At 38.8% G+C, this 24,195-nt stretch overlaps 1 pseudogene; it reads right to left on the reverse strand.

Moving 5' to 3' along the window:
* Positions 1-2,495: 2,495 nt before the first annotated feature.
* Positions 2,496-24,195, reverse strand: part of LOC103549167 (glyceraldehyde-3-phosphate dehydrogenase-like) — a 39,101-nt pseudogene continuing 17,401 nt past the window's right edge.

Genomic DNA, 24,195 nt, shown 5'->3' on the forward strand with positions numbered 1-24,195 from the left:
TAAAAATAGAATTGCCATAGGATCCAGCAATGCCAATTCTGGGCATATATCCAAAAGAGTTGAAAACAGGATCTCAAAGAGATATTTACTCACCCATGTTCATAGCAGTATTGTTCTCAATAGCCATGACATGGAAGACACTCAAGTATTTACCAATGGATGAATGGATAAACAAAATATGTGACAAATACATACAATGGAATATTATTCAGCCTTAAAAAGGAAGGAATTCTGTCTCATGCTACAAATTGATGAACCTTGAGGAGATTATGCTGAGTGAAATAAGCAAGTCACAAAAAGACAAATACTGTATGATTCCACTTATATGAGGTACCTAGAGTTGTCAAATTCATAGAGACAGAAAGTAGAATGGAGGTTGCCAGGCCCTGGGTGGAGGTGGAAATGGGAACTTGTTGTTCAATGGGTACAGAGTTTCAGTTTTGCAAGATGAAAAATTTCCGGAGATTGGTTGCACAACAACGTGAATGTGCTTAACTGTACACTTAAAAATGATAAATTTTGTGTTATGTAATTTTATCACAATTTAAAATTTTAAAATTATTTTAAAAATTGAAGAAAACTGAAGACGAAAAGAAAAAGTAAATGAAACCTTACTGCCCAGATTAACTATAGCTAATGACCAAGTTCTAGGCTTATGGATTCTGACAGTTTCCAATGCCTACAGGGGTCCAAACCCTTTAGAACAGCATTCAAGGGCATGTTGGAGGTGGCCCCCATGACCCTTCTTCTCTTCTGCCACCTCTTGCAAGCCCCACATTCCAAAGTCCCTGCCCTGGAGTTCACTCTTATCTCCAAGCACCTTCTCACACTGTGTCCCTTCTCTGTAGTGCCCTCCTTTCATCTTTGCCATCCAAAGTCTCATCCACCTACTGGGTCCATTCGAATGTCCTACTGAGCCTGCCCTGGTCAACTCCGAAGCAGAGAGCTCCCCTGTGCTAGGTTTGTAGTTTGTAATTCATCACGTCATGCCCTCTGTTCTACGTGTTTGTGCAAACGTCTTCTCTTAGGAGCGGTCAGCTCCCCACACGCAGGGTTGGTGACTTAATCATTCGGCATCCACACAGCACTGTGAGCCAACACATGTTTAATGTAAGGCAAGTCATGTCACTCTCCTGCTGAGAATCCTCCAGTGGCCACAGTCACTAACATAAGGGTTTCAGACGACAGACAGAGTCTCCCCCAGCCTGCTTTCCCACTTCTCTGCTCTCATCTCCTACTACTTTCTCCTCACTCACTCCTGGGCTCCTTGCTGTTTCCTGCACCCACCGGGTATGTTCTCACTTTAGGGCCTTTACATGGGCTGATTTCTCTACCTGGAATGTTCCTCCCTCAGGTTCTTAACTGGCTCACTTCTTTACTTCCTTCAGGGCTTTGCTCAAAATTCCCTTCTGGAAACACCGTTTCCTAACCAACCCACTTACAATTACAACCCAGTCCCATCTCCACCCAGCACTCCCTACCTCCTTTCCTGTCCTTATTTTTCTCCATGGCACTTACCAACAGGTGATGTTTATTTTATTTATTTGTTCATTCTTTGCATCTTGACTGGAATGTAAGCTCCGTGAGGACTGGTATTATTTTATGTTTTTATTCACTGCTTAAAAAAAAAAATCCTCAGCACCTCATACGGTGCCAGCACACAGTGGACTTCCAATAGTCGTCCAATTAATGAAATGATTGAACGGCCATGGAAAGCACTTGCAGTCTAAGATTATTGAATACTTTCTAATTGTTTGTAATCCGAATCTTTGTTTTCTGTGAGCACTCATCCTGGACTTGGGAAAACAAGTTGCAAGACAAGCCCTTCTTTGTCTCCAGTGAGCAGGATTTAACCTGTACTAAGCAGCAGTTGATGATGTTTTTCTGTTGGCACACTGTTTAATCACTTCCTGTCAGGAATTAAAGCAAAGGTCATGTTGGATAAGCACTCAATTAAGTCTTTAGATGATGGTGGTGTGTAAACAGACTGATTAGTCCATGTGTGTAATTAATTCTCACACTATCTTGCAGCTTGCTTTAACACCGTAGTAACAGGATCCCTGCTAACTTGCTACCTGTATACCGTAAGGAGTCCCAATCTTTGAGTAAGGCCCCTCCACCAACATCTTATTGTGAAAAATTTCAAAAGCGTAGGCAAATTGAAAGATTTTACAGTGAATCTCCATATACCAGTCCCCTAGTTTCTACTATTAACGTTGTAGCATATTTGCTTTAGCCCTTAGCTGTCCATCTATCCATCCCTAATTAAGTTTTTTTTTCTTTTGGCTGGGTATGGTGCACTTTATTGATGGTGCATGACAGGGTAGAGCTCCCTAAACTCCTGCCCTTCTTCAGAGGGTCTGGGGTGGGAACTGTGTTGAGGATGGAAGATTCTTAGTGTGTTGGGAGATCAAGTTGGGGCAAGGACTCTCCAGCAACTGAGGGTGTCTCTCTTCTTCTCATGCTTTTGCTGGGGCTGGTGGTCCAGGGGGCTCTTACGTATTGGAGGTCACGTGGACCATAAGGTCCATTGCCCTGTTGCTGTAGCCAAATTCATTATCATATCAGGAAGTGAGCTTGACAGATTGTCGTTGAGGGCAATGCCAGCCCCAGCATCAAAGGTGGAAGAGTGATGTCACTGTTAACATTGCAAGAGACAACCCGGTGCTCATTGTAGCCTAGGATGCCCTTTAGGGGCCCTCTGATCCCTGCTTCACCACCTTCTTAACGTCATCATATTTGGCAGCTTTCACTAGATGGCAGATCAGATCTATGACTGACATATTGGGGATGGAGACATGGAAGACCAGCCAGTGAGCTTCCCATTCCACTCAAGGATGAACTCGCCCACAGCCTTGGCAGCACCAGTAGAAGCAGGGATCGTGTTCTGGCAGCCCCTTGGCCATCACGCCATACCTTCCCAGAGGAGCCATCCACAGTCTCCCGGGTGGCAGTGATGGCATGGACCGTGGTCACAAGTTCCTCCACATTGCCAAAGTTATCATGGATGACCTTAGGCCATTTGTTTTTAACTATCCATTTATCCACCCCTAATTAACTCTTTTGTTCCCCCTCAAAGTGTAGTTGCGAGTTAGAAGTGCAAATGATGGAATCCTACCCTAGACCTGCTGAATCGAAAATTGGGAGGGAGGGCTGAAGGGTCGGGGAAGGATCACAATCTGGTTTTTTAGCAAACCCTCCAGGTGATTCTGAGGCTTGCTCAAGTTTGAGGAGCACTATTTTAAATAAACCAATATGACTTAGTCTGTTTCCATGGAGATCTACTCACATTATTGAAATTAGAGGTCTTCTCAGGTGTTTTACCAAAGAAAGAGACTCTAATGACACAGCTGCACACAGGAGCCTTCCCCAACTAACACACGCCAACTTAGTTGTCAACGTAAACTGGTGTGGTACAGTTTTAGTGAAGTGGTTAAGAAGTTCAGACTTTGGAGCTAAACAGATCTGGAGTAGAATTCCAGCTCTATCAAATGCAAACTATATGACCTCAGCCAAGTTACTTTTCCTTTTTAGCTTCATTTTCTGGTCTGTAAAGTGGGGTTTTGAAGAATAAACACCTCACAACAGGTAGATATTGAGACCTTCCTATATACTGGGCATTGTAGGTCCTGTTCTAGGTGCTGGGGAAATAGGGGTGAAGCAAGACACAGCCTCTGTTCTCCTGGAGCCTCCATTCCACTGGGAGAGACTGACAACAAACACACACAAAAAGAAAGAATGAATTTCAGGGAGCAATGAATGTGAAGAAGAATGTAGAACAGATTATTGAGACATGGTGATGGGGATAGAGGAAGCTTACCATAAAATGCGTGGTTGGGACAGCCCTCTCTGAGAATGTAAGGAAAGATGGAGGGACAGAAGAAGGTATGGACACAGGACAGTGGGAGGAAATGAGGCCAGAGAAGTAGGCAAGAGCCAGTGCAGCACCCTCCTCCATCATCGGGAGTGTGGATTTAATTCTCATTGCAGGTGGGGTCTCAAAGTTACAGTGGTGTTGGGTTAGCCCGTTGTCTAGGTGAATAAGTTTTAAAATTATTGTACCACAGAGAAACAAGCAAATTAAACTTGCATATAATTCAATTCTGGCTGATTTTGTTAGCATCTTCGCTCCAGTGAACGGTTCTGCAGACACTGCGTTTTGTGCTGCTTCATCAACAGTGGAACAGTGGAAGTCCACAAATGATCAGGTGCCCTCACAAAGAACCTTTTCCATTGTAATTGACATTTAAGCCTTACTTTACCAACCTCAGATTGGCTAAGAATTTGCAAAGCCAAGACACAGAACTGCTGAAAATGAAAATATTAGTGGGTAATTGGAAGTGCAATAAGGAAAGCACGCAAAGATAAGAGGACATCTTATATGGACTTGATTGTAAACCATCTATGTTAGCATTTTGTGGTAAACTTTTTAATTGAAGTAGAAAAAGCACCCAAATCACAATTGTACATTTTGGTGAATTTTTCCATGTTAACACACCCAGGTCACCACCCCCTAGATCAAGATATAGGACGTTCCCAGCATCCCAAAGCTTCTCTTGTGCCACCTCCCAGATATTAGCTCTCCCTCATTCCTTCACTCTCTGCAAGAGTAACCAATGTACTGACTTCTATGCCATTTTACCTAGGTTTTTTTCCAATTATTTTATTGGGGTCATAATGTTTTATAACATTGTGTAATTTCAGGAGTACATTATTATTTATCAGTTTCCATATAGACTGCACTGTGCTCACCACCAATAGTCCAATTTTTATTTTTTGTGATGAAGATTGGCCCTGAGCTAATGTCCGTTTCCAATCTTCCTCTTTTTGCTTAAGGAAGATTGTCTCAGAGCTAACATCTGTGCCAGTCTTCCTCTATTTTATATATGGGATGCCGCCGCAGCATGGCTTGATGAACAGTGTTCAGGTCTGCACCCAGGATCCAAACCCACAAACCCTGGGCCACCAAAGCGGAGCACAAAAACTTAACCGATACACCACCAGGCCAGCCCCCTAATAGTCTAATGTTTATCTGTCACTGTATATATGTGCCCCTTTACACCTTTCACTCCTCCTTACCCCCTTCCCCTCTGGTAACCACTAATCTGTTTTCTTTATCCTTGTGTTTATTTATCTTTCACATATGAATGAAATCATGTGGTGTTTGTCTTTCTCTGTCTGGCTTATTTCACTTAACATAATGCCCTTAAAGTCCATCCATGTTGTTGCAAATGGGACAATTTTGTCTGTCTTTATGGCTAAGCAGTATTCCATTGTATATATACACCACATCTTCTTTACCCATTCATCAGTTGATGGGCACTTGGGTTGCTTCCAAGTGTTGGCTATAGTGAATAATGCTGCAATGAACATAGGGGTGCACAAATCTCTTTGAATTGTTGATTTCAAGTTCCTTGGATAAATACCAAGTAGTGGGATAGCTGCATTCTATGGTATCTCTATTTTTAATTTTTCGAGAAATCTCCATACTGTTTTCCATAGTGGCTGCACCAAGTTTGAGTTCCCACCAGCAGTGTATGAGGGTTCCCTTTTCTCCACATCCTCTTCAACACTTGTTATTTCCTGTTTGTTAATTATAGCCATTCTGATGAGTGTGAGGTGATATCTCATTGTAGTTTTGATTTGCATTTCTCTAATAATTACTGAATTGCCAATTTTTTTATATTTTCAAAGAACCATCTCTTAGTTTCATTGAATTCTTCTATTGTTTATTTCAAAGAAGATTTAATACCAATCCTTTTCAAACTCTCCCAAAAAATTGAAGATGGGGAATACTTCCTAACTCAATCTATGAGGCCAGCATTACTCTGATACCAAAACCAGACAAGGACAACACAAAAAAAGAAAATTACAGGCCAATATCACTGATGAACATGTATGCAAAAATCCTCAACAAAATACTAGCAAATCAAATACAACAATGCATTAAAAAGATCATACACCATGCCATGATCAAGTAGGATTTATTCCAGGGATGCAGAAATGGTTCAACATCCTCAAATCAATCAATGTGACACACCACATTAGCAAAATGAAGAGTAAAAATCACATGATCATCTCAATAGATGCAGAGAAAGCATTTGACAAGATACAGCAGACATTTATAATAAAAACTCTGAATAAAATGGATATAGAAGGAAAGTACATCAACCTAATAAAGACCATATATAACAAACCCACAGCCAATGTCAGACTCAATGGAGAAAAACTGAAAGCTATCCCTCTGAGAACAGGAATGAGACAAGGATGCCCACTTTCACCACTCTTATTTAACACAGTATTGGAAGTCTTAGACAGAGAAACGAAGCAAGAAAAAGAATTAAAAGAGATCCAGGTTGGAAAGGATAAACGAAACTGTCACTATTTGCAGATGACATGATTTTATATATAGAAAACCCTAAAGAATCTACCAAAAACTTTTAGAAATAATAAATGAATATAGCAAAATTGCAGGATAAAAAACATGCAAAAATCCGTTGCATTTCTATACACTAACATTGAAATATCAGAAAGAGAAATTAAGAATACAATCCCATTTACAATTTCAAGAAAAAGAATAAAATACCTATGAATAAATTTAGCCAAAGAGAGGAAAGACCTGTGCATTGAAAATTATAAAAGATTATTGAAATAAATTGAAGAAGACACAAAGAAATGGAAAGATATTCCATGTTCTTGGGTTGGAAAAATAAACAGTTAAAATGTCCATACTTCCTAAAGTGATCTATAGATTCAATGCAATCCCTATCAAAGTTCCAACAACATTTTTCACAAAAAATAGAACAAAGAATCTTAAAATTTATATGGAACAACAAAAGACCCCGAATAGCCAAAGCAATCCAGAGAAAAAAGAACGAAGCTGGAGGCATCACAATCCTTGACTTCAAAATATACCACAAAGCTATAGTAACCAAAACAGCATGATACTGGCACAAAAACAGACACATAGATCAATGGAACAGAATCAAGAACCCAGAAATAAACCCACACATCTACGGGTAATTAATCTTTCACAAGGGAGCCAAGAACACACAATGGAGAAAGGAAAGTCTCTTCAATAAATCGTGTTGGGAAAACTGGGCAGCCACATGCAAAAGAATAAAATTACACCATTATCTTACACCATACACAAAAATTAACTCATGATGGATTAAAGACTTGAATGGAAGACCTGAAACCATACAACTTCTAGAAGAAAACATAGGCAGTACACTCTTCAACATTGGTCTTAGCAGCATATTTTCAAGTACCATATCTGACCAGCCAGGGGAAACAATAGAAAAAATAAACAGAGGGGACTACATCAAACTAAAAAGCTTCTGCACAGCAAAGGAAGTCATCAACAAAACAAAAAGACAACCGAACAATTAGGAAAAGATATTTGCAAATCATATATCTGATAAGGTGTTAACATCCAAAATTTATAAATAACTCATACATCTCAACAACAAGAAAACTAACAACCCAATTAAAAAATGGGCAAAAGACCTGAACGGACATTTTTCCAAAGAAGATATACAGATGGTCAACAGGCACATGAGAAGATGTTCAACATCATTAATTATTAGGGAAATGCAAATGAAAAACACAATGAGATATCACCTCACTCCTAATAGAATGGCTATAATTGACAAGAAATAACAAGTGTTAGAGACAATGTGGAGAAAAGGTAACTCTCATATACCGCTAGTGGGAATGCAAACTGGTACAGCCACTACAGAAGACAGTAGGGAGATCCCTCAAAAAATTAAGAATAGAACTACCATACAATCCAGCTATTCTGCTGCTACATATTTATCCAAAGAACATGAAAACGTGAATACATAAAGATATAAGCACCCCTATGTTCATTGTGGTATTATTCACAATAGCCAAGATAAGAAAGCAACCTAGCTGCCCATCAAGAGGTGAATGGATAAAGAAGATGTGGTATATTTACACAATGGAATACTACTCAGCCATAAAAAAGATGAACTCTTGCCCCATTTTCAACAAGGTGGATGGACCTTGAGGGTATTTATGCTAAGCAAAATAAGTCAGGGAGAAAGTCAATTGCCATATGATCTCACTCATAAATAGAAGATAAAAGCAACAACAAACAACCACATAGAGACAGAGATTGGATTGGTGGTTACCAGAGGGGAAGGGTGGCGGAAGAAGGGCAAAAAGGCTGATTAGGTACATGTGTGTGGTGATGGATGGTAATTAGTCTTTGGGTGGTAAACATGATGTAACCTACACAGAAATAGAAATATAATGATGTACACCTGAAATTTATATAATGTTATAAACCAATGTTACCTCAATTAAAAAAAAATCTTCTTTGAATGTTTGGTAGAATTCTCCAGAGAAGCAATCTGATCCTGGACTTTGTTTTGGGGGAGGTTTTTGATTACTGTCTCAATCTCTTTACTGGTGGTGGTCTATTCAGATTCTCTATTTCTTCTTGGTTCAGTAGTTTGGGGAGGTTGTTTGAGTCTAAGAATTTATCCATTTCTTCTAGGTTATCCAATTTGTTGGCATATGGTTTTTTTATAGAATTCTCTTATAGTCCTTTGTATTTCTGTGGTATCCATTGTAATTTCTCCTCTTTCATTTTTAATTTTGTTTATTTGAGACTTCTCTCTTTTTTTCTCAGTGAGTCTGGCTAAGGGTTTGTCAATTTTGTTTATCTTCTCAAAGAACCAACTCTTAGTCTCATTGATCCTTTCTTCTGTTTTTTTGGTCTCAATTTCATTTATTTCTGCTCTAACTTTTTTTTTTTAAAGATCAGCACCTGAGCTAACAACTATTGCCAATCTTTTTTTTTTTTTTTGCTTTCTCTCCCCAAATCCCCCAGGACATAGTTGTATATTTTAGTTGTGGATCCTTCTAGTTGTGACATGTGGGACACTGCCTCAGCATGGCCTGACAAGTGGTGCCATGTCCACGCCCAGGATCTAAACCAGTGAAACCCCAGGCCACCGAAACAGAGTGTGCAAACTTAAGCACTCGGCCACAGGGCCGGCCCTCTAATTTTTATTATTGCCCTCCTTCTACTGACTTTGGGATTTGTTTGGTCTTTTTTTTCTAGTTCCGTTAGACGTAGTTTAAGATTACTTATTTGAAATTTTTCTTGTCTGTTGAGGTGGGCCTGTATTGCTAGGAATTTTCCTCTTAGAACTGCTTTTGCTGTATCTCACTTGAGCTGATATGTCGTACTTTCATTTTCTTTTATCTCCAGATATTTTCAATTTCACTTTTTATTTCTTCATTGATCCAATGGTTGTCTAGTAGCATGTTATTTAGTCTCCACATATTTGTGACTTTCCCAGCTTTTTTCCTGTAGTTAATTTCTAGTTTCATAGCATTGTGGTCAGAAAAGACGCTTGATATCATTTCAATCTTCTTAAATTTATTGAGGCTTGCCTTGCTTCCCAACATATTGTCTGTCTTTGAGAATGTTGCAATACTTCTATCAGAGAAAGTAGACTTCAAGATAAGACAGGTAAAGAGAGACAAAGAGGGGCAGTATATAATGATCAAAAATTCCATTAAGAAGAAATAACACTTATAAATATCTATGCACCCAACCCAGGAGCACAAAAGTACATAAATTAACCATTAAAAACCTAAAAGAAGACATTAATAATAACACAATAATAGTAGGGGACCTCAACACTTCACTCACATTAATGGATAGAAAATCAATAAGGAAAAAGGGGAATTAAATGAAAAGATAGAACAGTTGGACTTAATAGACATATATAGAACACTCCATCCAAAAATAGCAGAATACATGCTCTTCTCAATGCATGGAACATTCTCAAGAATAGACCATATGTTGGGAAACAAGGCAAGCCTCAATAAATTTAAGAAGATTGAAATAATAACAAGCACCTTTTCTGATCACAATGCTATAAAGCTAGAAATTAATTAGAAGGAAAAAGCTGAGAAAAGGACAAAGATGTGGAGACTAAACAACATGCTATTGAACAAGCAATGGATCACTGAAGAAATTAAAGGAGAAATCAAAAAATATCTGGAGACAAATGAAAATGAAAACATACCATACCAACTCACATGGGATGCAGCAAAAACTGTACTAAGAGGGAAATTCATCACAATACAGGCTCTCCTTAACAAACAAGAAAAATCCCAGATAAGCAATCTCAACCTACATCCAACTGAATTAGAAAAAGAAGAACAAACAAAGCCCAAAGTCATCAGAAGGAGGGAAATAATAAAAATCGGAGCAGAAATAAATGCAATTGAAACAAAAAACGCAGCAGAAAGGATCAATGAAATGAAGAGCTGGTTCTTTGAGAAGATAAACAAAACTGAGAAACCCTTAGCCAGACTTACAAAGAAAAAAACGAGAGAAACCTCAGATAAATAAAATTAGAAATTAAAGAGGAGAAATAACAAAGGATACCACTGAAATACAACAAATTATAAGAGAATACTATGAAAAACTATATGCCAACAAAATGGATAATCTAGAGGAAATGGATAAATTCTTAGACTCTTATAACATCCCCAAGCTGAATAAAGATGAAATAGAGAATCTGAATAGACCAATCACAAGTAAAGAGATTGAAACAGTTGTCAAAAGCATCCCAAAGAATCAAAGACCAGGACCAGGCAGCTTCCCTGGGGAATTCTACCAAACATTCAGAGACGATTTAATACCTATCCTTCTCAAGCTATTCCAAAAAATTAGGGAAGATGGAACGCCTCCTAACACATTCTACAAGGCCAACATCACTCTGATACCAAAGCCTGACAAGGACAACACAAAAAGGAAAATTACAGGCCAATACCGCTGATGAACATAGATGCAAGAATCCTCAATGTAATATTTGCAACCCAAATACAGCAATACATCAAAAGATCACACATGATGATCAAGTGGGATTTACACCAGGGATACAGGGATGGTTCAACATCTAGCAAAATCAATCAACGTGATACACCACATTAACAAAATGAGGAATAAAAACCACATGATCATCTCAATAGATGCAGAGAAAGCATTTGTCAAGATCCAACTGCCATTTATGATAAAAACTCTTAACAAAATGGGGATAGAGGGAAGTTACCTGAACATAATAAAGGCCATATATGACAAACCCACAGCCGACATCATACTCAATGGGGTAAAACTGAACACCATCCCTCTGAGAACAGCAACAAGACAAGGATGCCCACTATCACCACTCTTATTCAACATAGTACTGGAGGTTTTGGCTAGAGCAATTAGGCAAGAGAAGGGAATAAAAGGAATCCAAACAGGGAATGAAGAAGTGAAACTCTCACTGTTTGCAGATGACATGATCTTATATACAGAAAACCCTAAAGAATCCACCGGAAAACTATTAGAAATAATTAACAACTATAGTAAAGTTGTGGGGTACAAAGTCAACTTACAAAAATCAGTTGCATATCTATACTCTAATAGTGAACTTATAGAAAGAGAACTCAAGAATACAATTTCATTTACAGTTGCAACAAAAAGAATAAAGTACCTAGGAATAAATTTAACTAAGGAGGTGAAAGACTTATACAATGAAAACTACAAGACATTATTGAAAGAAATAGATGATGACATAAAGAGATGGAAAGAGATTCCATGCACATGGATTGGAAGAATAAACATAGTTAAAATGTCCCTACTACCTGAAGCAATCTACAAATTCAATGCAATCCTAATCAGAATCCCAATGACATTCTTCACGGAATTAGAGCAAAGAATCCTAAAATTCATATGGGGCAACCAAAGGCCCTGAATTTCTAAAGTAATTCTGAGAAAAAAGAACAAAGCTGGAGGCATCACAATCCCTGACTTCAAAATGTACTACAAAGCCATAGTGATCAAAACAGCGTGGTACTGGTACAAAAACAGACACACAGATCAATGGAACAGAACTGAAAGCCCAGAAATAAAACTGCACATCTATGGACAGCTAATCTTCAACTAAGGTGCCCAGAACATACAATGGAGAAAAGACAGTCTCTTCAATGAGTAGAGTTGGGAAAACTGGACAGCCACATGCAAAAGTATGAAAGTAGACCATTATCTCATGCCATACACAAAAATAAACTCAAATAGATCAAAGACTTGAAGATAAGTCCTGAAACTGTAAAACTCCTGGAAGATAATACAGGTAGTATACTCTTTGGCATCAAACTTAAAAGGATCCTTTCAAATACCATGTCTTCTCAGACAAGGGAAACAAAAGAAAAATAAACCAGTGGGAGTTCATCAGACTAAAGAGCTTCTGCAAAACAAAAAGAAAAAAAAAAAAACTAGGATCAAAACCAAAAGACAGCCCAACCCAGCAATTGGGAGAAAATTTTTGCAAATCATATATCCCAGAAGGGGTTAATCTCCATAATAGATAAGGAACTCACACAACTGAACAATAAAAAAACAAACAGCCTGGGGGCTGGCCCCGTGGCCGAGTGGTTAAGTTCGCGCGCTCCGCTGCAGGCGGCCCAGTGTTTCGTCGGTTCGAATCCTGGGCGCGGACATGGCACTGCTCGTCAGACCACGCTGAGGCAGCGTCCCACATGCCACAACTAGAGGAACCCACAACGAAGAATACACAACTATGTACCGGGGGGCTTTGGGGAGAAAAAGGAAAAAATAAAATCTTTAAAAAAAATAAAAAAATAAAAAAAATAAAAAAAAACAAACAGCCTGATCAAAAAATGAGCAAAGGGTATGAACAGACATTTTTCCAAAGAAGATATACGGATGGGCAATAAACACATGAAAAAATATTCAATATCGCTAATCATCAGGGAAATGCAAATCAAAAGTACCCTAAGATACCAACTTACACCTGTTAAAATGGCTATAATCACTAAGACTAAAAATAACAAATGTTGGAGAGGGTGTGGAGAGAAGGGAACCCTCATACTCTGCTGGTGGGAATGTAAACTGGTGCAGCCACTGTGGAAAACAGTATGGCGATTCCTCAAAAAACTAAAAATAGAAATATCATATGTCCCAGCTATTCCACTACTGGGTATCTACCCAAACAACTTGAAATCAACATTCCAAAGTAACATATGCACCCATGTGTTCCTTGCAGCACTATTCACAATAGCCAAGACATGGAAACAATCCAAGTGCCCGTTGACTGATGATTGGATAAAAAAATATATGGTATATTTGTATACACAATGAAATACTACTCAGCCAGAAAGAAAGACAAAATCATCCTATTTGCAACAACATGGATGGGGCTGGAGGGAATTACGCTTAGCAAAATAAGCCAGACTGAGAAAGACAAACACCAGATGATTTCACTCATATGTGGAATATAAACAAGCACATGGACGAAGATAACAGTTCAGTGGTTACCAGAGGAAGAGGGGTGGGGGCTGGGCACAGGGGGTGAACGGGAGCACCCATGTGGTGACAGACAAGAAATAAAGTACAACTGAAATTTCACAATGATGTAAACTACTATGAACTCAAATTTTAAAAAAGTTACTCTGGCCTCAAAAAATGAGTTGTAAGGTCATGTCATCTGGATAATTGTATGGAAGGTTGATATTATTTCTTTATAAGATACTTGAAAAAATTCCTGGTAAAGCCATCTGGGCCTACAGTTTACTTTATAGGAAGGTTTTTAATTATTCAGACCTTCAGTTTCTTCTTATTTCCCATTCTCTTATTTCCCTTATTATTCTCTTTTAGTACGTTATGGTATACAAAAAAAGTGCCAGTTTTATCAAGATGTTCCATTTATTGGCATGAACTTATTCATAATATCTCCTTATTTTCTTAATATACATAGGATCTGTAATGACATTCTGTTTTTTATTCCTGGTGTTAGTAATTTGTGCTCTTTACTCTTGATCAGTTCTGCTAGGAGTTAATTTTTCAAAGGATGAAGTTTTAACTAAATTTTTTCTATTGTCAATTTGTTTTCTATTTCCTTAATTTCTGCTCTCATCTATATTATTTCTTTCCTTCTACTTTCTTTAATTTGTTCTTCTTTTCTCTAGGTTCTTGTTTGATCGTTTGCTTTTAGGCTTTCTTTTTTTCTAATTCATGCATTTAAGGCTATAAATTTCCATCTAATCACTATCTTAACTTCATGTCAAAAGTTTTGATATTTTCTATTTTCATAGTCAGCTTGGACTGCTATAACAAAGTACCCTAGACTGGGTGGTTTATAAACAGCAGAAATTTATTTCTCACAGTTCTGGGGGCTGGAAGTCTGAGATGAGGGTGTCAGCTCTCTTCAGGGCGGCAGACTGCTGACTTCTCATTGTATTCTCCCGTGGTGGAGAAAGAGCGACCTAGTTCCCTGGCTGGTTACAAGGGCGCCAATGCCATCATGAGGGTTCCACTCTCATGACCGAACCACCATCCAATGGCCCCGCCTCCAAGTACCAGCACACTGGGGACTGGATTTCAACATCATAAATTGTGAAGGGACACAAACATTCAGTCCATAACAATTATTATTTAGTTCAAAATGTTTTCTATTTTTTACTGTAACCTGCTCTTGATCTGTTGGTTATTTAGAATTACACTTTTTAACCTTCAAGTATTTGGGGATAAATCTGGTTATCATTTGTTAATGATCTCTAGCTTAATTCCACTACGATGAGAGAAGTCTGTATAAATTTAATCCTTTGAAATTGTAGAGGCTTGCTTTTTGGCCCAGTTTATGATCCATTTAGTTAAATATTCCATGTGTACTAGAAAAGTTTGGGTATTTTGCAGGTGTTGGGCATACGGTTCTTTTTATATGAATTAGTTTGTTTTCTAACTATGTTGTTTAAATCGTATTGCTAAATTACTGTTGTCTAATTACATTGTTTAGATCTAATCTGGTTATTTATCTGCTTGTTCTATCAGTTTCTGCACAAGGCACATGACAGCTCCCTACACACACACATTTTCTAGCCCAGCGAGTCAACAGTGCCAAGGTAAAGAAACTTGCCATAGGGCATAGTCCTTTAAGATTCTCAACTGAAAAGTGGAGTATTTAGCAGGCTTTGAACTCCAGCTTCTGTCTCCCCAGCACTGTAAAACTGCCAAACCTTTGTTTTCCTTTAAAGTCTCTCAGCGGCTGCCTTCTGCTTGGTGTTTCAGCCTCTTGCCCTATTTATACACAGTGTTGGAATCAGCAGCTGCTTCAAGTGGGAAAGGTAGTGGCAAACGTTGGTATCACCTATCCAGGGTCTTGGTCTCTGCATGCCTGGCTGCTTTGGTTGATTGCTGATGCCTTAAAGAAGCTGCCCTTTGTTTTCTTATTTATTCGTTTTGGTGGTGGCTGTTATTATTCTTTTGCATCTTATCCAGCTTTTATGTTTATTCTTGTTGGCATGGTTATTAGGATCCAGCCTTCTCTGTCACAGCCAGAATATGAGTGTGCTGTGCTTACATGTAACTGAGTCAGTTTAACACCAGTTGAAAGTCTTTTGGTTAGTAAAATCTCCGATGATTATTTTGATCACTAGTTATTTAAATAGAAACATCTTTAGGTTTTATTATCTGCCCAGATATATGATATGAGAAAATATTTAAATGATAATATACCTTTAACCTATTTCCTCACTGTAGATAATTTAGAAAAATCACAGGGCTGGCCCAGTGGCACAGCGATTAAGTGCGCACGTTCCACTTCTCAGCGGCCCGGGGTTTGCCGGTTTGGATCCCAGGTGCGGACATGGCACCACTTGGCAAAAGCCATGCTGTGGTACGCGTCCCATGTATAAAGTAGAGGAAGATGGGCATGGATGTTAGCTCAGGGCCAGTCTTCCTCAGCAAAAAGAGGAGAATTGGCAGTAGTTAGCTCAGGGCTAATCTTCCAAAGAAAAAAAAGAAAGAAAAATAGAAAAAACACAAAGGATAAAGAAGAAAATAAAAAATAAAAATATTTTCCAGGACTCAAAAGCAGCCATCCACAACGTTTGTATAGTTTCTTTCAGTATTTCTTCTGTGCATTCCTAATAATGTTTGATTCAGGACTAACTTATAGGCCTTCATTAATTTACTCTGCATTTTAAAAACAGTTTTTAAACAATTTTATTCAAGTCTAATTTATGTAATAAATTAGTGTAATTTGTGTAATCTAATTAGCATAATATTTAGTTGCTTTAAGTGTGCAATTCAATGATTTTTAGTAGATTTAAAGACTTATGCAACCATCACCACAATCCAATTTTAGAACATTTCCATCCCACCAAAAAGAATGCCTATTTGCAGTAAGTCCTTGTTCCTGCCTCTGGGTCCCAGCAACCACAAATCTATTTTCTGTCTCCACGGATTTGCTTGTTCTGGACATTTCATATAAATGGAGTCATACAATATTTAGCTTTTTGTTTCTGTCTTCTTTCATTTAGCATAATATTTTCAAGGTTTATCCATGTTGTAGCACGTGTCAGTACTTCATTCCTTTTTATGGCTGAATAATATTCCATTGTACAGATATACCACATTTTGTTTACCCACGCATCAGTTGATGGATATTGGGGTTGTTTCCACCTAAAAATATTTTAATCAAAATAATTTAACTAGTGAAATGGGAAAATATTATGATTCAAGTGGTATATCCATACTTTTAAAATATTCTCAAGAGTATGTTAACCAAAGGTTATATTAAAGAACCAAACAATATAACAAAGAAAAACAAAACAATAAAGCTTAACAGAAGAGCTAAGATCCTTTCAGTGGCTCTGCCTGACATGGAATAACCTCTATGCCCAGATTTTTCTTTATGCAAACTGGAATGAACAAAATTCTCAAATACTGTTATGAAAACTGAAAAATAACCACACAGAAATGCCCTTAGAATGGCAGATTGAACAAAGAAGTATAATGGATAACTGGGGAAGCGATGGAGGTGGGCTGGGCCCCAACTGGGTAGTTCTATTGCTGACGACAGAAATCTCTAGAGCACTGAGTCTCCACAATGGCAGTGTGATTGAGAAGAACAATATTTATTCCCCAATTTCCTTGCTCTTTGAGGGAGTGTCTTTGCCTCCTATCTCACCACCATCAAAGAGCACGCCAGCCGGCTCACTCGATTAGAGAAAGGGGCTCATGAGGCCAATTAATTCTGTTCTTTTTCAGAGTGATAGACTATCTTAGTTCCAACTGCCGTAACAAAATACCATAAACTAGGTGGCTTAAACAAAAAATATTTATTTCTCACTGTCCTGGAGGCTCAGGTGTCCAAGATCAAGGTTCTAGCAGATTCGGTGTCTGGTGAGAGCCCTCTTCCTGGATTGCAAACAGCTGCCTTCTTGCTGTATCCTCACACGGCACAGAGAGGGAACTCTCATATTTCTTCCTCTTTTTAATATGGGCATTAATTTCATCAGGAGGGCTCCACCGTCATGACCTAATCTAACCCTAATTACCTCCAAAGGTCCCAACACCAAATATCATCACAGTGGGGATTCAAGCTTCAACATATGAACTTTGGGAGGACACAAACATTCAGTCTACAGCAGAGACTATAATCCTAACATCAGGCATTAGTTTTGCAAATGTGGGGCATTGTGAGAAACTATGAGTAGTTTGATCCCCCAAATGGCTGTGCATTTACACACACACACACACACCCCTTTCTCAGCTCCAGTCTCACCACAGGAGAGCCTATATTTTTATTAGGTGTCCCAAGTGATTGTGATGTGCTCAATCTATGGACCAACCAAAACCACAGACTTAAGAAAAACGTAACCTCTGCTAGAAAAGTAACTCCCTGTACATATTCTCTGAATGAGGTATACATGAATTCTAGTAGAATAGAACCACATTGTAACGGTTTATAGGGCAACCTCCGTCGGAAACATTCAGGGACCTTGTAAAAGTGAGTCTTATGAAGGAGTCATTAATCAAAAATTCATTGAATGCCTGTTGAGTGCCAAGCACACAGGTTTTGTGATAGTTGCTGGGGTCACAAGAGTGGACCAGACAAAAACTCATGCCCTCAAAACCAAGTAGAAAATACAGCTATGTAAACAAAAAATTACAGTAAAGGGAAGAAGTGCTTTGAGGCAGGTAGCCCAGGGAGGTGTGAGGCTATGAGAGCTGACAAGAGAGACACCTAACCTTATCCCTAAACATAATCACCCATAGGTGACCCTTGAGTTAGGTCATTACTGTCCTAGAATGAGTAGGAGCTGGCCGGGAAAATGAGACCGAGAAGGGCATTTCAGAAAGAGGAAACAGTAGTGCAAAGACATGAGTGATCATGATGTGTTTGGAAAAAGGGGTAGGATGCGCATATGGAGGCATGCAACGTAAAACAGGGAGGGGAGAAAGGGCTTGGAACCTGAAGGGTGTTCATGCTACATTAAGTATTTTAGACTTTATCCAACAAGAAAGTGGTGTCCAAAGTGGAGTATGGAGGAAATGTTAGAAATTCTATTTATATTTAATTATGGCATCCTTTTTCATTCTTAATTGTATATATTTTTAAATGTATTTAAAACATGCATGTTATTTGTATCTGATATTATTTGTATAGTATATTATTTCATTTGTGTAGTAGAACATGCATGTAAATATATATGTGGGTCTATACATTTTGGGCATGCTCAAAAAGTTTTCTTTGGAGGAGCTGGAGTCCACTGTCGTGGGCAGTGAAGAGCAGGAGAACAATGTTGAACAAAGGAATGACACAATCAGGAGGGCATTTTACAAATAGCCCTTGGTACTGAGACATCACTAGCCTGGGAAGGGGTTTCTCAGACTGCGGTTTTGACTCTTGAAACTAGGGCAGACTGAAATTTTCCCCTCATTTTTCCAGTAGTTTGGCCTCCATGCCCTTGTTTAGCCTGTTACTTCTGGTCAACTCTGATTTTCTGCTATTTCTCGTGAGCTCCTACAGAAGTGCTAAGGGAAGACAAGGAAGAGGGGGTCTTTTGGAAGGGAAAGGCCAGAGGCAGGCCCCCAGTCTGTCATAGTGTGGCAGCAGCAGAGGTGCACAGTTCGGGTCTCCCTTTAAGAGGACATGTCGTGGGGAGTAGGGTTGGCTGACATCCCAGCCACCGCACGCTCTCCTGGGCTGCTTCCAGCCGATGATGAGCATGGCATGGGTGCCAGAGCCGGAGGATGCAGGCCTTCTCTAACAGGCCACCTTTCCTCAGGGACTCCCCATACAGTTGACACAGTCTGAGGCTCGTCCTACCGAATTCTCCTTCCTCTTCTCGCTCACCCCACAGATGTCAAACCTGCACTGTAGTCTCAGGCACTCTCTACCTCCTTCTGTTTTCTCTCCCCTTTTTTCTTCACAGGCACTTTCCTCAATAAATCTCTTGCTTGTGCTTTTAGGCTACCACAGCAAATACTACAGACTGGGTGGCTTAAACAACAGAAGTTTATTTCCTCACAGTTCTGGAGGCTGGAAGTCCAAGATCAAAGTGTTGGCAGCATCGGTTTCTTCTGAGGCCCCTCTCCTTGGCTTTCAGATGGCTGAATTCTCCCTGTGTCTTCACAGGGTCTTCCCTTTATGTGTCGGTGTCCTAATTTCCTCTTTTTTATGAGGACTTCAGTCATATTGGATTAGGGTCCAACCTAATGACCCTATTTTAACTTAATTACCTCTTTAAGACCCTATCTCCGAGTATAGTCATGTTCTGACGCACTAGGGGTTAGGGCTTCAATATATGAATTTTGAGGGGACATAATTCAGCCCATTACACTCATTAAATTGCATCTTGGCATCTGCGTCTCAGATGCCAGGTTAATCTAATAAGAGATATAACCAGATGACGTACTCAAAATGACCAGTGAGTCCCCTGCTCCAGCCTGACTCCATAAATCCAATTACAAAAGACTAATCAATATGTAAAAACATGAAAAAATATGTTTCCAATATGAAATAAATCTCCGTTTTCTTGGGTAATCCCTAATCCCTTAGAAACCCATAAAAGGAATATCGTACCATGGAAAGCAGTGAGCGACAAGAAACAAAAAAGATTCTCCCTACCAGTGACCCCTCTAAGTAGAGCAGATGACCCTCAAGTCAGTAGGACTTCAAGTGTGGCTGACATGAGGAAAACCACAGACCCTTTGAGCCTCACACTAAATTCCATCACCAGCATGGGAACAGTCCTCTCCAGCCAAGATGGCAGATGCGAGATTTAAAAAGCTTGGGTTGGCAAGAATGTGGCTGAAAAATAAACTCTAGTAGAGATTTGGTGATTGTGTCACTTGTTGGCTGACATCTGAAAATTATTGGCAATGTTTTAGGCATATTTTGCTTTAACAAGTAAGAAAATGCTTTAATTGGTGCCCTTTATTTACAATTTTTGTCATTCATGTACACGGAAAATTCCAACATCTTCCATGTTCATAATTTCTGGGAGTTTGGCAGCATACCAGACCAGCAACTGTTTTAATAGAGAGAAATCTCTTTTCTCATTCAGCAAACATATTTCACTGCTTGGAAGATTTCTTTCTATTAATACTACATGGTAAATCTTAATATTGTCCTTATAGTTTATGAGCTATTCCTCTCATAATTGTTTTTTCTATCACCCCACTTTTTTAAGAGTTGGTCAACATTTAATGAGCGCTCATGTATGTCAAATTCCATATTAAACAGGATTGGGTTTACTCAAGGGTGATAAAAAACAGATACAATCTTTGTACACTATGTGTTATTATTTTTGAAATCAGAATTTCTTAATTTCATCAGGGTGACTTGGTTGCCTTTATTTTTTTATTCTGGTAAAGTACATACATCATGAAATTTGCCATTTTAACCCATTTTAAGTTACAGTTCTGTAGGATTCATTACATTCACAGCGTTGTGCCAAAATCACCACCATCTATTCCAAAACCTTTTCATAACCCCAAGCAGGAACTCTGTAACCTCCAAATAATAACTTCCTATTTCCTTTTCCCTTCAGTCTCCAGCAACTAGGATTCTACTTTCTGCCTCTATATATTTGTCTAGTCTAGGTATTTCATATAAGTGGAATCATAAAATATTTGTCCTTTGTGTCTAGCTTATTTCACTTAGTATGTTTTCATGTGGTATCATGTATCGGAACTTCATTTGTTTTTATGTTTGAATAATATTCCATAATATGTATGTACCACATTTTGTTTGTCCATTTATCTGTTGATGGACGTTTGGGTTGTTTACCTCTTTTGGCTATTGTGACTAATGCTGCAATGAACATTGGCACACAAGTATCTGCTTGAGTCCCTGCTTCCAATTCTTATGGGTATATACTGAGAAGTGGAATTGTTGGGTCTTATGGTAAATCTATGTTTAACTTTTTGAGGAACCACCAAACTGTTTCCCACATAGACTGCACCATTTTACATATTCACCAGCAATACACAAGGGTTCCAATTTCTCCACATCCTTGCCAATGCTTGGTAGTTTCCATTATTATTATTGGTAGTAATAGTAGTAGTCAGTATTGACATCTTGGTGGGTGAAGTGGTATCTCACCATGGCTTTGATTTGCATTTCCCTAATAGCTAGTGATGTTGAATATATATATTTTTTAACTTATTTGTTATTTTTTTTGCAGGGGAAGATTTGCCCTCTGCTAACATTTGTTGCCAATCTTCCGCCTTTTTCTTCCTTTTGTTTTTCTTCCTAAAGCCCCAGTACATATTTGTGTATAGTTGTAAATTCTTCTAGTTCTTCTATGTGAGCCACCACCACAGCGTGACTACTGACAGATGAGTGGTGCGGTTCCTTGTCCAGAACCAAACCTGGGCCACTGAAGTGGAGCATGCCGAACTTTAACCACTAGGCCATCAGGGCCAGCTCTGAACATATTATGTGCTTTTCAGCCACTTATATATCTTCTTTGGATAAATGTCTATTCAGTTCCTTTGCCGATTTTTTAATTGGGTATTTTGTTGTTGAGTATTATGAGTTTATTATATATTTTGGATACTAGACATCATATATCAAATAGATATATGACTTATAAATATTTTCTTCCATTCTGTATGTTGTCTTTCACTTTCTTGATAATGTCCTTTCATGCATAAGTTTTTAATTTTGATGAAGTCCAATTTATCTCCTTTTTCTTTTGTTTCTTGTGTTTTTGGTGTCATATATAAGAATCCATTGCTAAATCAGAGGTAATGGAGATTTACTCCTATGGTTTATTTGAGGAGTTTTATAGTTTTACATCTTACATTCAGGTCATTTACCCATTTTGAGTTAATTTTTTGTATATGGGATGAGGTAGTGGTCCAACTCTATTCCTTTGCACCTGGGTATCCATTTGTTGAAGAGATTATTCTCTCCCCATTGAACAGTCTTGGCATCCTTGTCCAAAAACATTTGGCCGTAGATACATGGATTTATTTCTGACCTCTCAATTTTGTTCTACTGGTCTATGTGTCTGTCCTTATGCTACTACCACACTGCTTTGAATATTGTAGCTTTGTAGTGAGTTTTGAAATCAGGAAGTGTGAGTCCTCCAACTTTGTACTTTTTCAATATTGTTTCGGCTGAGACCTCTTGCTCTTCCATATGAATGTGAGGATTGGCTTTCCAATTCCTGCAAAAGAGGCCATTGGCATTTTGACAGGGATTGCATGGACTCTAGGTTTGGGAAGTATTGACATCTTAACAATGTTAAGTCCTCCAGTCGATGAACACAGGATGTCTTTCCAGTTTTTTTTAAAATGTTCTTTTCTTTTTTTGAGCAATGTTTTGTAGTTTTCAGAGTAGAAGTCTTATATCTCTTTGGTTAAATTTATTCATAAGCATTTTATTCTTTCTGTTGCTATTGTAAATGGATTTTTAAAAATTCATCCCTTTTGAGTATACAGTGTGATGAGTTTTAGTAAATTTATACTGCTATGCAACCCTCACCACAATCTAGATTGTACAGTTAGAACACTTGTATCAGCCCAGAAAGTTCCCTTGTGTCTATTTGCAGTTAAGCACTGCTCTAACCCCCTATCCCAAGCAGCCTCTGATCTGTTCGGTTTATAGTTTTTCCTGTTCTGGACTTGTAATATAAGTGGGTACTTACATTTATATAAAATGCATTTAGGGGGCCAGGCTGGTGGTGCAGTGGGTAAGTTTGCAGCCTCTCCTTCAGCAGTTAGGGGTTCACAGGTTCGTATCCTCGGCGTGGGCCTACACGCTGCTTGTCAAGCCATGCTGTGGCAGGTGTCCCAAATATAAAGTAGAGGAAGATGGGCCTGGATGTTAGCTCAGGGCCAGTCTTCCTCAGCAAAAAGAGGAAGATTGCCAGTAGATATTAACTCAGGGCTAATCTTCCTCAAATAAAAAAAAAAGCATTTATAAGAAACACACCATCTCCTTCTCTTTTTCCTTTTTTTCTCTCTCTCACCCAGGACACAAACATATACACCTTCATTTGTCTAAATCCAGGCCTCCCAAATGACCTCACCTCTTACGGCATCAACTAGTTACCAAGCGAGAAAATCTTGGCTCATCCTCATGTCAGAGGAAGATGTCAAGAGCCAGGCTAAGCAGAGCAGGTTCTGAGTGGGCTAGATCTTGAGAAAATACCAATGTATATGTCTGATCCTCCAGGCATCTGCAGCTTATGAGTATGTGCTTAGTTTCTCTTACATAAAGCCATTGCAGAGAGAGACTCAGTATGACTGAGGACTGCTATGGGTTCCTTTACTTTATTGAAAACCCCAAATTATAGACATTGTTTGACCACTGCTTAGAATCTGTTAGAAGCTGCTGTACATGGTTAGCTCATTAGAATATAGTCTTGCTGTGGGCGAGGTTCAAAAACTTTAATTTTGTGAAATGTGAAGTTGCATTATTGCAAGTGCATGAAATGAAAATAGGGGCTGAGCGGAGGATGGGAGCCAATCACCAACTGCCAATACTGGATTCAAATACAGCCACACAGTCCAAACTTAAGCCTTCTGGAGGGTGGCCCAGGCATCGTAGTAACTACACAGCTTCCTATACTCCACTTTCCCTGGTAGCCTTTGTTGACTCTCCCTTTGAATCCCCTAGACACCTTATTTGTACTTTTGCTCAACAATTCTCCTAAGGAGGGCCAATCCAAGGCTAACAATGACTCAAAGTGCTTTCATAGTTCAGATAAAAAGCTCAGTTACTTTAACCTACTTCTCTCAGCCAACTACAAAGGCAATGCAAGGCTCAGATGTTACTAGGAGTTTCTGAGCACTTTGCTGTTCAAAAGAATAAGAAGACCAGGTTTCTTAGAATCCAG

The sequence above is a fragment of the Equus przewalskii genome, chromosome 19, assembly GCF_037783145.1.
Source record: "Equus przewalskii isolate Varuska chromosome 19, EquPr2, whole genome shotgun sequence".
Lineage (NCBI taxonomy): Eukaryota > Metazoa > Chordata > Mammalia > Perissodactyla > Equidae > Equus > Equus przewalskii.